A 14,413-nucleotide genomic window follows, 5' to 3' on the forward strand; every position below is an offset into this window, starting at 1 on the left:
TACCATGTTTCTCATCCTATGCACCTACTGTAATGCTGATTTGTTGAATGAAATAATGTTGGAATACGCTTACATTACGTGCACAACATTTGGTGCAAGGAAACTGAAAATGGCAGAACAATAAAGAATCATGGGTTTGAATCATAAAATGGCAAAGCAAAATCAGAATCTGGATTTATGCATTGAAACTGCTGGGAAATTTGAAATCATCCTTGGAGTTAACTTGGTGGTGAATTTTATTTTCACATTGTTAGAATTTAAAGAAAGCAATTTATTTTTCCCCCTAGAGTTAAAAAAAAAAAAACAGTTTCAGAAACAAAGAGCTCAAAGATGAATACCGCAACAGTCTGCTATATATCCAAAATCAGAATGCAGCTGAATGCAGAAGTTGAATATATGGATGTAGCAGTAAATGCTTGGTTGAGTGTCCAAACTCAAACCCATCTTTATCAGCATTTAAGATAAAAGGGAACCATGTGGACAGGATGTTGTAATGCAAGAACGATGTATTTCATCTCTTTGATATAGAATATGTCTAATAAATACAATACACAGATTTGTATGGTAATTTTTTTTAAAAAAAAGACTGATCTAGACTGTCTTGGACAAGTTCTTTCAAGATAGTTTAATGGAATCATTTGGAATCAATCATTTATATATACTGCCTCAAAGCAATTGCATACATTTTATTTTTTTAACCTTTCTCATAATTTCAATTAAAATGAATTAATGGTACTAAAATGTTATTCATTGGGTTCCTAGTTTCTAATTAAATCGATAATGGCCTTTAATGTGAAATTTTGTATGTAAATTATTTTAAAAGGTTACGTTCTAGAGTTCCATTAAACAAAAATCTCCCCCTATTCTAGTGTTGATTCATTGGATTTTTTTCTCTCTTTTGGCTGCTGTGTACAGTTTAACAGTCCTATGAGGGGAAGTTCAAAGGGATTTATTTGATGGCAAATGATACCCATAAGCTATTATACGAACTCCTCCATGAACCAAATAAATATATTCTTCTAACGTTGATACCTGTCTTAAGACTTAAGAAGCAAGAATATTCTCTAGCATCTGGCAGGTAACAATGCACTATCTTTAAATGCTATTGTTATCATTTGGATGTTACACACAAATGAAGGCCTGTCAGTGAAGCAGGCCTTCCTCATTGTTGCATTGCTGCCCCAAATGCCCCACAATTCTGATCTCAGGGGACCCCTGAAATCAGTATGAACAGAGAGGTGGAGGTCTAGGATGGGAGAATTAGGGGGAAATCTTTATTTATATTATTTATTCTCCAACTTTCTCACCGACACTCAACGTGGATTACACAGTGTAAATTAATCCACTCAAGAAGATGAGACATCCAATTGTCAGTTTTTAGGATTAGGATTGCAGGAATCTGAAACCAAACAGAAATCTGAGACAAAACTGAAACAAAGCCTAAGTATTAAAATGACATGTTAAATTATAAAGCAATTACATAGTAGGATAACACATATAGCAATAGATAGCACATATTATACATGATGGTATAGTATGGTTTTAACATCTTTGGGAACCATTCTATTATAGTATAACCCTGTTACCTGTGTAAGAATGCCTTCCTAAATAATTCAGTATGGCACAGATTCTGGAATGCCAGGAGATCTCATGAGGCAGACCATTCCATAAAATGAGGGTGCAACTGAGAATGTACCTATACGGGCAGTTGTTGGTCTTGTCCATTTGCAGAGTGGCACCTAAAGTTGGATCTGCTCAAATGGGCAAAATTGTAATGGGGCAGCATGGAGTGATCCAGCCGATATAAGGTTCAGAGGTCATGAGGGGACTTCATATGTGATAGCCAGTATCTTGAACTTGATGGATGGACATTGGTAAGCTTGTAGAATGGAAGTCATATACATACTTTTCATAACAGCTGAACTGTGGCATTCTGAACCAACTGGAGTCTCTTGAGTTGACCCTGAGGGCTTGATATAGAGGCTGAATAGCACAGGAGAACAGGATTGCATCCTGTGTAACCCCAATGGTGATAACTGGTCATCAGTGGCAACTTTTGATTCCAGACCATGATAAATTATTTGAGCCAATCCAAAGTACATCCCCTGATATATACTTCTACCTCCAGATGCCTCAGCAAGAGGGCATAGCCTACTGTATCAAAGGCTGCAGAAAAATCCTCCATAGGATCCAACCTACTGACTCAAGATGGTTTATTTCCCTCAAAAGAGAAATAAAATCAAAATAGGGATATTTCATTCAAAGCAGACAGCTTTCAAATTTCTTCTTAAAGCCCAATAGACACCAGTCAGCTTTAGAGAAGAGTCACATGTTGTCGAGGCTTGTCTTAATATTAAATTGTATTGAAGTCTTCTCTAAATTAATAATTTTTGAAAATTAATTTCAATCCTTACCTCAGTAATATGTTTAATATTAACATTGATTTTCCCTCCAAAAAGATCTTTTAATTATTAAAGAATTGTCACATAATTTACAGCCAAGTGATCTCTACCGTCTCTCCTTTGTTAAATGGAGTATGATGGTTAATTTTAATCCAGTGTCATCACACCTACATTTATCATATTGGGGTGCTTACCTCCTTTCATTAGGTTACTGTCCGAAGTCTCTTATAGAGGGTAAAAAATGGAGTTATGATCCTAGCTGTAGCCAAAATTAGGTATGGCTTAATTCCAAAGGAAGCTATGGGACTAAAATGCATCATGTTTGATTTGTCCCATCAACTGAGTTCAGAGCCTTCCTTCTGAGGAAGAGAATCTTTAGGTCTCAGGAAGGCTCCATACTTAGCTTACTGAAGTGGTAGGATCCAACCCACTGTGATTGATTTGTTGAACCACAAGTACAACAGAGGTCCTTTGCTTGGGTCGCGGTGCCCTGGGAGGGGAAATCCCCTTGCCAGTCCTTGACGGTGTGCAGCTTAAAGCGGCGCATAAGGTCAAGAGCTTGGGGGTTCTTCTGGAGCCTTCATTATCAATGGAGGCACAGATAGCGGCTGCTGCCAAGTCCGCGTTCTTTCATCTTCGACGGGCAAGGCAGTTAGCCCCCTTCCTGGAGCGCCGTGACCTAGCAATGGTGATCCATGCTACGGTCACCTCGAGACTGGACTACTGCAACGCCCTCTACATGGGGCTGCCCTTGTGTCGAACTCGGCGGCTGCAGCTAGTGCAGAACGCGGCGGCTAGGCTGTTGCTGGGGCTCCCAAGGTGGGAGCACATACGGCCGGGGCTGCGTGGGCTGCACTGGCTGCCGGTGGCATACCGAGTTCGATACAAAGTGCTGGTTATTACCTTTAAAGCCCTATATGGCCGAGGACCTGCCTACCTGAGGGACCGTCTCTCCCCATACGAGCCCCAGAGGGCACTGAGGTCATCTGGGAAAAACCAGTTGAATATCCCTGGGCCAAGGGAGGCCAGACTGAAGGCCACCCGGGATCGGGCCTTCTCTGTCACCGCTCCATTATTGTGGAATCAACTTCATGAGGAGGTGAGGGCCCTAAGATGTTTAGATCGATTTCGTAGGGCCTGTAAGACCCACCTCTTCAGGATGGCCTTCGACTAGTGACAGAACTAGTGGGAAAGCTAGATATGCTGCTGAAAATGTTTTATTCTTGAAATGTTTTATTCTTGGAAGTCTACTAAAAACTTGATGCTATAACGCCATATTATTATTATTACTATTGTTATGCTAATTTTAACAACCTATAATTGTTTAACTATGTTTTTATAATATGAACGGATGTAATATGTATTTTATGCTGTGAGCCGCCCTGAGCCTGCCCTGGCGGGGAGGGCGGGATAGAAATAAAAAATTATTATTATTATTATTATTACAAGGTACTCATGGAGATGGGTTGTCTCAGTATTTCCCCTCTCCAGTGGTCCCTTACAATGCTTGGAAATGTCATAGTCTGGGAGTGAAATGGACAAGCTGACAAAAATCTTAAAAGAATATGATTTAGAAAAGTTTAAAAATGAGTGGGGAAAATTTCAGAAGTATGTTGAAAAACAATGGAAGGTGAAAGGACATTTAGTGATTTTTGACAATAGTTAAATGCTAGAGGAAACATAAATCTCTCTTGGCTTGACTTTGCGAACAAAGATTTAAGAAGGGTGCAGTAGTCCACGTCTGCTGCAGGCTCGCTGGTGGCTGACAAGACCAATGCGGGACAGGCAGATCCGGCCACAGTGGCTGCAGGGAAAAGTCTGATTTGGGGTTGGTGCTGTAGCAGTGCGATTCTTCCTCAATCTCCTTTTGTCCTCAAGACCAGCTATGCGTGCGTTCTCAAAGGAAGAGACAGCCTGGTGGATGGCGTGCCTCCATGCTTTGCGATCTGAGGCTAGGTCAGACCACTGGTGATGGTTGATGTGACAAGTGCCAAGGGATTTCTTCAAGGATCCTTGTACCTCTTCTTTGGTGCCCCTCTATTCCAGTGGAAAGTTCGCCATACAGAGCAATCTTGGGAAGGCGGTGGTTTTCCATCCTAGAAATATGCCCTGCCCAGCGCAGCTGCATCTTCAACAGCAGTGCCTCGATGCTTGTAACTTCCGCCCTCTTGAGGACTTCAGTGTTCGTCACAAAGTCACTCCAGTGGATGTTGAGGATGGTGCGAAGGCAGCGCTGATGAAAGCGCTCAAGGAGTCGCAGGTGATGACGGTATAAAACCCACGATTCAGAGCCGTAGATGAGGGTTGTCATCACAACCGCTTTGTAAACATTGATCTTTGTGCCTTTTTTCAGATGCTTGTTGCTCCACACTCTTTTGTGCAGTCGGCCAAATGCACGGTTTGCCTTTGCCAGCCTGTTGTCAATCTCCTTGTCGATCTTGGCATCTGAGGAGATGATGCACCCCAGGTAGCTGAACTGCTGGACTGTCTTCAGAACTGATTCACCCACAGTGATGCAGGGAGGGTGATAATCTTCCTGGGGTGCAGGCTGGTGGAGAACTTCTGTCTTCTTCAGACTAACTTCTAGGCCGAATAGCTTGGTAGCCTCTGCAAAGCAGGACATCATATGCTGCAGAGCTGATACCGAGTGGGAGACGAGTGCAGCATCATCAGCAAACAGTAGCTCTCGGATAAGTTTTTCCATTGTCTTGGAGTGAGCCTTTAGTCACCTCAGGTTGAACAGGCTGCCATCGGTGCGATAGCGGATGTAGACACCATCGTCATCATCTAGATCTACTGCGGCTTTTTGAAGCATCATGCTAAAGAAGATCGTAAAGAGAGTTGGCGCGAGAACGCAGCCTTGCTTTACACCTGTGCCTATTGGGAAGGGCTCCGAGAGGTCGTTGCAGTGTCTGACTTGGCCTCACTGGTCTTCATGTAGCTGGATGATCATGCTGAGGAACCTTGGGGGACATCCTAAACGTTCCAAGATTTGCCACAGGCCTTTCCTGCTAACGGGATCGAAAGCTTTGGTAAGGTCGACAAAAGTCACATATAGACCCTTGTTCTGTTCCCTGCATTTCTCTTGGAGCTGCCTGAGAACAAATACCATGTCAGTGGTGCTCCGGTTAGCTCTGAAGCCGCACTGGCTCTCTGGGAGGAGTTCTTCTGCAATGGTGGGCACCAGTCTGTTCAGGAGTATTCTGGCAAGGATTTTGCCTGCGATGGAGAGCAGGGTTATCCCCCGGTAGTTGGAGCAGTCTGACTTTTCCCCTTTGTTCTTGTGTAGAGTGATGATGATTGCATCGCAAAAGTCCTGTGGTAGTTTGCCTTGTTCCCAGCAGGTGACAAGTACTTTGTGAAGTGTGCTATGTAGTACTGTGCCCCCATGCTTCCAGATCTCTGGTGGGATTCCATCAACTCCCGCTGCCTTGCCACTTTTTAGTTGCTTGATGGCTTTAACAGTCTCTTCTAGGGTGGGGATCTCATCCAACTCTGTTTTCACTGGTTGAAGTGGGGTGAGGTGGATTGCTGAATCTTGAACTACGCGGTTGGCACTGAAGAGAACCTGAAAATACTCCGACCACCGGTTCAGTATGGATGCCTTGTCTGTGAGGAGCACTTGGCCGTCTGCACTGCGCAAGGGACTCTGAGCCTGATATGATGGGCCATATACTGCCTTCAGGGCTTCGTAGAACCCTCTTAAATCACCAGTGTCTGCACACAGCTGGGTTCTCTCTGCAAGCTTGGTCCACCACTCGTCCTGAATGTCTCGAAGCTTGCGCTGGAGGTTGCTACATGCAGCGCAAAAGATTGCTTTTTTACCGGGACAGGAGGGCTGAGCAAGATGTGCTTGGTAGGCAGATCTCTTTTTCGCTAGTAATTCTTGGATCTCTTGATTGTTCTCGTCAAACCAGTCCTTGTTCTTCCTTGTGGAGAACCCGAGGACTTCTTCAGAGATCGACAGGATGGTAGTTTTTAGGTGTTTCCAGAGTGCTTCTGGAGAAGGATCTGTGGGGCAACTGGGGTCCTCAATTCTTGACTGGAGTTTTGCCTGGAAGGCAGCTTTAACTTCGGCTGACTGAAGGCTGCCAACCTGAAGCTTCCTCCGAGGGATACCTCCTCTCCTGGGTGTGGGTTTAAAGTGACGACGGAAATTGCAGCGTACAAGACGATGATCCGTATGACATTCCGCACTGGGCATTACTCGGGTGTGTAAGACATCTCGAAGGTCTCTCTGGCGCACCAGAATGTAGTCAATAAGGTGCCAGTGCTTGGACCGTGGGTGTTAAAAAATGTGATTATGGAATTACAACCTTTCTTATTTTTTTTCAACCTAACTTGATAAGGATTATAGTTAAAGTGAGATTATGGGAATTTATATTTTTTCATTTTTATTTTTATGAAAAAGACTGTGGACTAAAGGATAATAACGAAGATGGATAATAATCATAGTTAATGGGTTTTTTTCCTTTTTGTTTTGTTTTTTCCTTTTTGTTTGTTTTGTTTTGTTTACTATAGTTATAAGGTCTTTTTTTTAATGCAGATTCTTAAAATGTCAACTACCTTTTATTTCTTTTTAGTATTTTAAGTAAAATGCACCGGTGGAGGTCACGAAAAGGGGGGGGGAGGAGGTGGAAAATGTGATGCAATGTATTGGTACTAAACATTTAATAACAGTTGAATATTATTATAATATGTTGCAGAATAATAAAATTGTTTTACATCAGAAATGTCATAGTCTGTTGTCAGGTGAAAAGTTTGGTGCAGTCTGGACATGCCTCCAATTGTACCAGTTTAAGTTGTAGCAGGAATGTTTTATCAGACATCCTGAGTTGGCTTCATTGTGTGTGAATGTTCTGTGTTCAATTGTCCAGATTTAGTGAGGCTTTTTAGTGAGGTTCCATAGGTTTTTTAAGTGTTATAAGTGCATATATGCATATGTTCTTATGTGCACATCACCACCAACTCAAAAACAAACAAACAAACAAAAAGGCAGATACAGACCTGAAGGTTCACACTTCCCAATTGGCTTCAGTTTGCAACAGGAAAGTTCAGATATCCAGAAATGTGGGATGAAAGCACTGACATCTGTAAAGACAGGACTTTCCCTAGTGCCTGATAACTCTGATTCGACAGTGGGTCAGAATGGGGTGCCAATGACTGTGGAATGGGTGGCAGATGTCACTGTCTGATTGTGCTGTTTAAATCCACAAGGGAACAGTAATGACATCTGATCAAACTGCTTGTCTGACTGCAGCCATAATGTAACATGAGAGCTATGCAGTTAAGAAAAGGAACTAGGCAAAATTGGTCCGTTTCTATCTTCCATTACCCAGAGCATTCTCTTGGTTCCTTTGTTCATTGATGATGAAGGAATTTTCAAAATGGAAGTTTTGCCCATTCCTTACCATAATTCATCCCTTCATGTTCTGCCCATGAGTATCTGCCAGTTTTGGCACCACTATCCAGGAAAGAAGCAGTGGCACACTAGGAAAATAGGAAGAGAATATCCACCTCCTTTGAGTCCCTTAAGTTTTTAATTCAAATGGTCCAAAACACAGCATGTCTACATATCACTATTGCTTTCACTTTCTCCCTGATTGAAGAAGAAGAATAAAAGAAGAAGGAGGAGGAGTTGAATTTATACTTTGCCCTTCACTTGAAGTTTCAGAGTTGCTTACCATCTCTTTCCTTCCTCTTTCCCCAACAGGCACCCTATGAGGTAGGCGGGGCTGAGAGAGCTCTGAGAGTACTGCTCTTGAGAGGAACAGCTCTGAGAGAACTGTGACTGACCCCAAGGTCATCCAAACTGGCTTCATTTGGAGAAGTGGAGAATCCAAGCTGGTTCTCCAGATTAGAGTCCACCACTCTTAACCACTACACCAAACCATAATTTCCATTGTGACTAATTTAAATTCCTTTAGTTTAATAAGATTCAAATGTGTTGTGTTTTAAGTGGTTTGGAACATCTATGTATGTCATATTATGGGTATTCTGATAGCTTTAGTAGTTTTCTGAAGAACATTTAATATCTATTTCTTTGTCAGTCTAAGAAGAGGCTTTCTTGTGCTGATCAATAGGTCCACATGTAGTTTGTGTCCTGTAATATTTAATATGGCATTCCTTGTATTGACTTAATAGAGCTCAGTATCTCAGACCAACAATGAGGTGACAAATCTGTGAAGGGAACAAACTTGAATAGTGGCATCTGGTTTACTTGATTTTTTTTTTTAAATTAAAAATAACAAGGGCTGTGTATTTTAATACATGTACAGTAAAAAAATCCATATCTAGTCAATTCAATAGGACATCATGGACATGTACATCATGGAGAGTTTAAGGCTGGGATTAAAGCAGGGTAGATAAATAAGGCTTTGGTACAACAGTCTCAGCATTGGGTACTTAATTATTTCTTCCTTTCTTCCTTTCTTGTTTGCTGGTTGTCTGGGCAACTGTTTAATAGAGGCACACACTTATCACCCACTTGACAATTTTGCCTGTTGTTGCATTCTGAATCCTGCTCTCTGCTTTTAATGCTTTTTTTATTTGGAAGTTTTATCTCATTTCTTTGGGAAAAGAGTATAATTTTTAATGGTCTTTGATGTGGAGATCTTAGACCGAGCTTTGCCCTCAAAATTTGTTAGAACTGCTAATGCCATAGATTGTTTGACTGCATTGTTCAGTACTTGCAAAAACTCGAAATGATTCTGTGCAATACTTGTGACTGTCTTGTAATGTGGACTTGGAAAGGAAAGGTCCCCTGTGCAAGCACCAGTCATTTCCGACTCTGGGGTGACATTGCTTTCACAACGTTTTCATGGCAGACTTTTTATGGGGTGCTTTGCCATTGCCTTCCTCAGTCTTTTAAACTTTCCCCCCAGCAAACTGGGTACTCATTTTATCAACCTTGGAAGGATGGAAGGCTGAGTCAACCTTGGGCCAGCTACCTGAACCCAGCTTCTGCCGGAATCGAACTCAGGTCATGAGCAGAGAGTTCAGACCACAGTACTGCAGTACTGCTGCTTTACCACTCTGCGCCATGAGGCCCCAATGTGGATTTAGATTACAATAAAATACCAAGGATTTAGAAGATTGTTTAAGGCCACCTATACAGTCATAGATATCCTTTAATTATGGGCATAAGCCTCATGTTCCTAGCATAGGACCATTCTCAGTATTACCATCTTACTTCAGCTTATTTACTTCTTGTTTGTATATTTAATTTTCATGGCATGGTTGTGGAGAGGAACTTGAATGTGTAGAAGTAGAGACCAGACAGCAAGCACAAATCAAATATATATCTTTATTGTTTTAATCTTGCGTAATATTTATTAATTTTAATTCTGGCTATTTTAACCATTCCAGAGAAAAGGATGTAACAGAATAAGTAGGGTATAATTTATTTATTTTTTCACCTGAACAGTATGCAGATTATTATATATGGATCTGGAGTGAACAGATCAAGACTTTTGATATTTTTTTAGTACGGTGAGTTTTCTTGTGTGGCCAGTTAGAGAGAAAAAGGCCCTTCCAGACAGCCCCTCTGTGCATTGGATGTTTGTACATCAAGCACAAGTACAAAACTTTCCATCTGGAAACACCCTAACATTTTCTTACATGTCTGGATGATAAGCAGTTACCAATTCCAAGAGCTCTGATAAGGCTTTTTAAAGCAATTTCCAACTCTTGCATAATTTTATCCTTAGATCATGAGAAATTTTTACCGTTTGCATTGTTTGCAGAAATAAAGTTAGTTTCTTTGGAAAGGCTTCTGTTTTGGAACAATGAAGTCAAAACACCCCAATTGTTTTCTGCTTTCAGATGTTTGAGAAACAGACAGTGCTGAGGGGTAAGAGATCTTCATTCTTCAACAGCTGACTATAAAATGGAGATGTGGGGGGGAGATGTTAATCGTTGCATTACAAAGGCCAAGGAAAACTCTAACATTAAACCCGGGCAGATAGAGCTCGTTAATGTAACACCTACCACCTAGAGGACTCGCTGCCGGCGTCCCGGCTTACTGGGCCATGGCAGATGACCCCAAGGTGAAAGGGTGGAGCCAGTACTGCGCACACTGTGCTTCACCTAAAAATTCCTCTGCGCAGGCCTGAAGGGCATATCCACATCCACAACCCACAACACACCAAGTCCTGCAGCGATGGGCAAGGGCTGAAACGGCAGGTGGAAGATGCCACTGGAAGCCGCAGTCCCGATCCTGCATGTAGGCAGTTCAGGGTATTGGTCGCCTGATGCTGACCCGGAGACGAAAGCATTTTTCGGCAGCACCCTGAACGACCAAGCAGCCTTATCTAGGGACAGCACTGCTTGCTCCACACAGAGAGGGGCCTAGAAAATGTGGCCTAAACAAAGCTCGTCACCCCCACCCCAGTTGGCTAGCCGCGGTCAACGGGCATCCTTACTTGCGGTCAAAAAATAACAACAAAGAAAAGGCATGCACCTGCCTCACAAAGTGTGCAAAGACTAAAGCTTGCATGTTGGAACATCAGAACCATGCTTGACACAGTAGACAGTGGTCGCCCTGAATGGCGCTCTGCTCTAGTTGCCCACGAACTTCTCAGGTTGAATATTGACATAGCAGCTCTCAGTAAGGTCCGTTTCCCTGAGGAAAGTAGTCTTCAAGAACATGGTGCTGGCTATACCCTCTACTGGTCGGGTAAGTCAAAGGCTGAGAGCTGCCTTTCTGGCGTTGGCTTCATGGTCAGGAACTCCATTGCCTCCAAACTTGAAAACCTGCCAACAGGTCACTCAGATCGCATCATGTCCATGCGCCTCCCACTTCAAAACAAGCAGCATGCAACACTCTTCAGTGTGTATGCCCCAACCCTTCAAGCAGATCCTGCAGAAAAGAACAAGTTCTATGCTGATCTATGCAACCTCGTACGGAAGACCCCAACAGAGGACAAGGTGATCATCCTTGGCGACTTCAATGCCAGAGTAGGTAAAGACTCGAAAGCCTGGAAAGGAGTACTTGGCAAACACGGCACTGGCAACTGCAATGATAACGGGCGCCTCCTGCTAGAATTCTGCACGGAGCACCAGCTCACCATCACCAACACTATCTTTCAGCAGAAGAACAGCCTGAAGACAACCGGGATGCACCCACGGTCCAAGCACTGGCACCTTACCGACTACATTCTGGTGCGCCAGAGAGACCTTCGAGATGTCTTACACACCCGAGTAATGCCCAGTGCGGAATGTCATACGGATCATCATCTTCTACGCTGCAATCTCCGTCTTCACTTTAAACCCACACCCAGGAGAGGAGGTATCCCTCGGAGGAAGCTTCAGGTTGGCAGCCTTCAGTCAGCCGAAGTTAAAGCTGCCTTCCAGGCAAAACTCCAGTCAAGAATTGAGGACCCCAGTTGCCCCACAGATCCTTCTTCAGAAGCACTCTGGAAACACCTAAAAACTACCATCCTGTCGATCTCTGAAGAAGTCCTCGGGTTCTCCACAAGGAAGAACAAGGACTGGTTTGACGAGAACAATCAAGAGATCCAAGAATTACTAGCGAAAAAGAGATCTGCCTACCAAGCACATCTTGCTCAGCCCTCCTGTCCCGGTAAAAAAGCAATCTTTTGCGCTGCATGTAGCAACCTCCAGCGCAAGCTTCGAGACATTCAGAACGAGTGGTGGACCAAGCTTGCAGAGAGAACCCAGCTGTGTGCAGACATTGGTGATTTAAGAGGGTTCTACGAAGCCCTGAAGGCAGTATATGGCCCATCATATCAGGCTCAGAGTCCCTTGCGCAGTGCAGACGGCCAAGTGCTCCTCACAGACAAGGCATCCATACTGAACCGGTGGTCGGAGTATTTTCAGGTTCTCTTCAGTGCCAACCGCGTAGTTCAAGATTCAGCAATCCACCTCACCCCACTTCAACCAGTGAAAACAGAGTTGGATGAGATCCCCACCCTAGAAGAGACTGTTAAAGCCATCAAGCAACTAAAAAGTGGCAAGGCAGCGGGAGTTGATGGAATCCCACCAGAGATCTGGAAGCATGGGGGCACAGTACTACATAGCACACTTCACAAAGTACTTGTCACCTGCTGGGAACAAGGCAAACTACCACAGGACTTTTGCGATGCAATCATCATCACTCTACACAAGAACAAAGGGGAAAAGTCAGACTGCTCCAACTACCGGGGGATAACCCTGCTCTCCATCGCAGGCAAAATCCTTGCCAGAATACTCCTGAACAGACTGGTGCCCACCATTGCAGAAGAACTCCTCCCAGAGAGCCAGTGCGGCTTCAGAGCTAACCGGAGCACCACTGACATGGTATTTGTTCTCAGGCAGCTCCAAGAGAAATGCAGGGAACAGAACAAGGCTCTGTATGTGACTTTTGTCGACCTTACCAAAGCTTTCGATCCCGTTAGCAGGAAAGGCCTGTGGCAAATCTTGGAACGTTTAGGATGTCCCCCAAGGTTCCTCAGCATGATCATCCAGCTACATGAAGACCAGCGAGGCCAAGTCAGACACTGCAACGACCTCTCGGAGCCCTTCCCAATAGGCACAGGTGTAAAGCAAGGCTGCATTCTCGCGCCAACTCTCTTTATGATCTTCTTTAGCATGATGCTTCAAAAAGCCGCAGTAGATCTAGATGATGACGATGGTGTCTACATCCGCTATCGCACCGATGGCAGCCTGTTCAACCTGAGGCGACTAAAGGCTCACTCCAAGACAATGGAAAAACTTATCCGAGAGCTACTGTTTGCTGATGATGCTGCACTCGTCTCCCACTCGGTATCAGCTCTGCAGCATATGATGTCCTGCTTTGCAGAGGCTACCAAGCTATTCGGCCTAGAAGTTAGTCTGAAGAAGACAGAAGTTCTCCACCAGCCTGCACCCCAGGAAGATTATCACCCTCCCTGCATCACTGTGGGTGAATCAGTTCTGAAGACAGTCCAGCAGTTCAGCTACCTGGGGTGCATCATCTCCTCAGATGCCAAGATCGACAAGGAGATTGACAACAGGCTGGCAAAGGCAAACCGTGCATTTGGCCGACAGCACAAAAGAGTGTGGAGCAACAAGCATCTGAAAAAAGGCACAAAGATCAATGTTTACAAAGCGGTTGTGATGACAACCCTCATCTACGGCTCTGAATCGTGGGTTTTATACCGTCATCACCTGCGACTCCTTGAGCGCTTTCATCAGCGCTGCCTTCGCACCATCCTCAACATCCACTGGAGTGACTTTGTGACGAACACTGAAGTCCTCAAGAGGGCGGAGGTTACAAGCATCGAGGCACTGCTGTTGAAGATGCAGCTGCGCTGGGCAGGGCATATTTCTAGGATGGAAAACCACCGCCTTCCCAAGATTGCTCTGTATGGCAAACTTTCCACCGGAATAGAGGGGCACCAAAGAAGAGGTACAAGGACTCCTTGAAGAAATCCCTTGGCACCTGTCGCATCAACCATCACCAGTGGTCTGACCTAGCCTCAGATCGCAAAGCATAGAGGCATACCGTCCACCAGGCTGTCTCTTCCTTTGAGAACGCACGCATAGCTGGTCTTGAGGACAAAAGGGGATTGAGGAAGAATCGCACTGCTACAGCACCAACCCCAAATCAGACTTTTCCCTGCAGCCACTCTGGCCGGATCTGCCTGTCCCGCATTGGTCTTGTCAGCCACCAGCGAGCCTGCAGCAGACGTGGACTACTGCACCCTTGTTAAATCTTCGTTCGCGAAGTCAAGCCGAGAGAGAGAGAGACAAAGGCCAAGTAGTGATGGGTTCTCACAAATGTTATCACAGTTAAGAATAACATCACCAGGGGCTAGCCCACAATACAGCAAATGACCTGAGAGCAGCCTTCCACTGAACATTACTGTCTATCACCAATTTGTCAGGGAGAGGGGCAAGAAGCCAAGGACAGCAAGCTCTGCATATAAAACCTCTTGGGAAATGCAGAGTTGGGTTAATTTCCTGATGGCCGTGAGAGAACAGTTGTCAAAGAGCCTGGAAGATGACCAGCAGACTGTTGACTTAATTAA

The sequence above is a fragment of the Heteronotia binoei genome, chromosome 3, assembly GCF_032191835.1.
Source record: "Heteronotia binoei isolate CCM8104 ecotype False Entrance Well chromosome 3, APGP_CSIRO_Hbin_v1, whole genome shotgun sequence".
Lineage (NCBI taxonomy): Eukaryota > Metazoa > Chordata > Lepidosauria > Squamata > Gekkonidae > Heteronotia > Heteronotia binoei.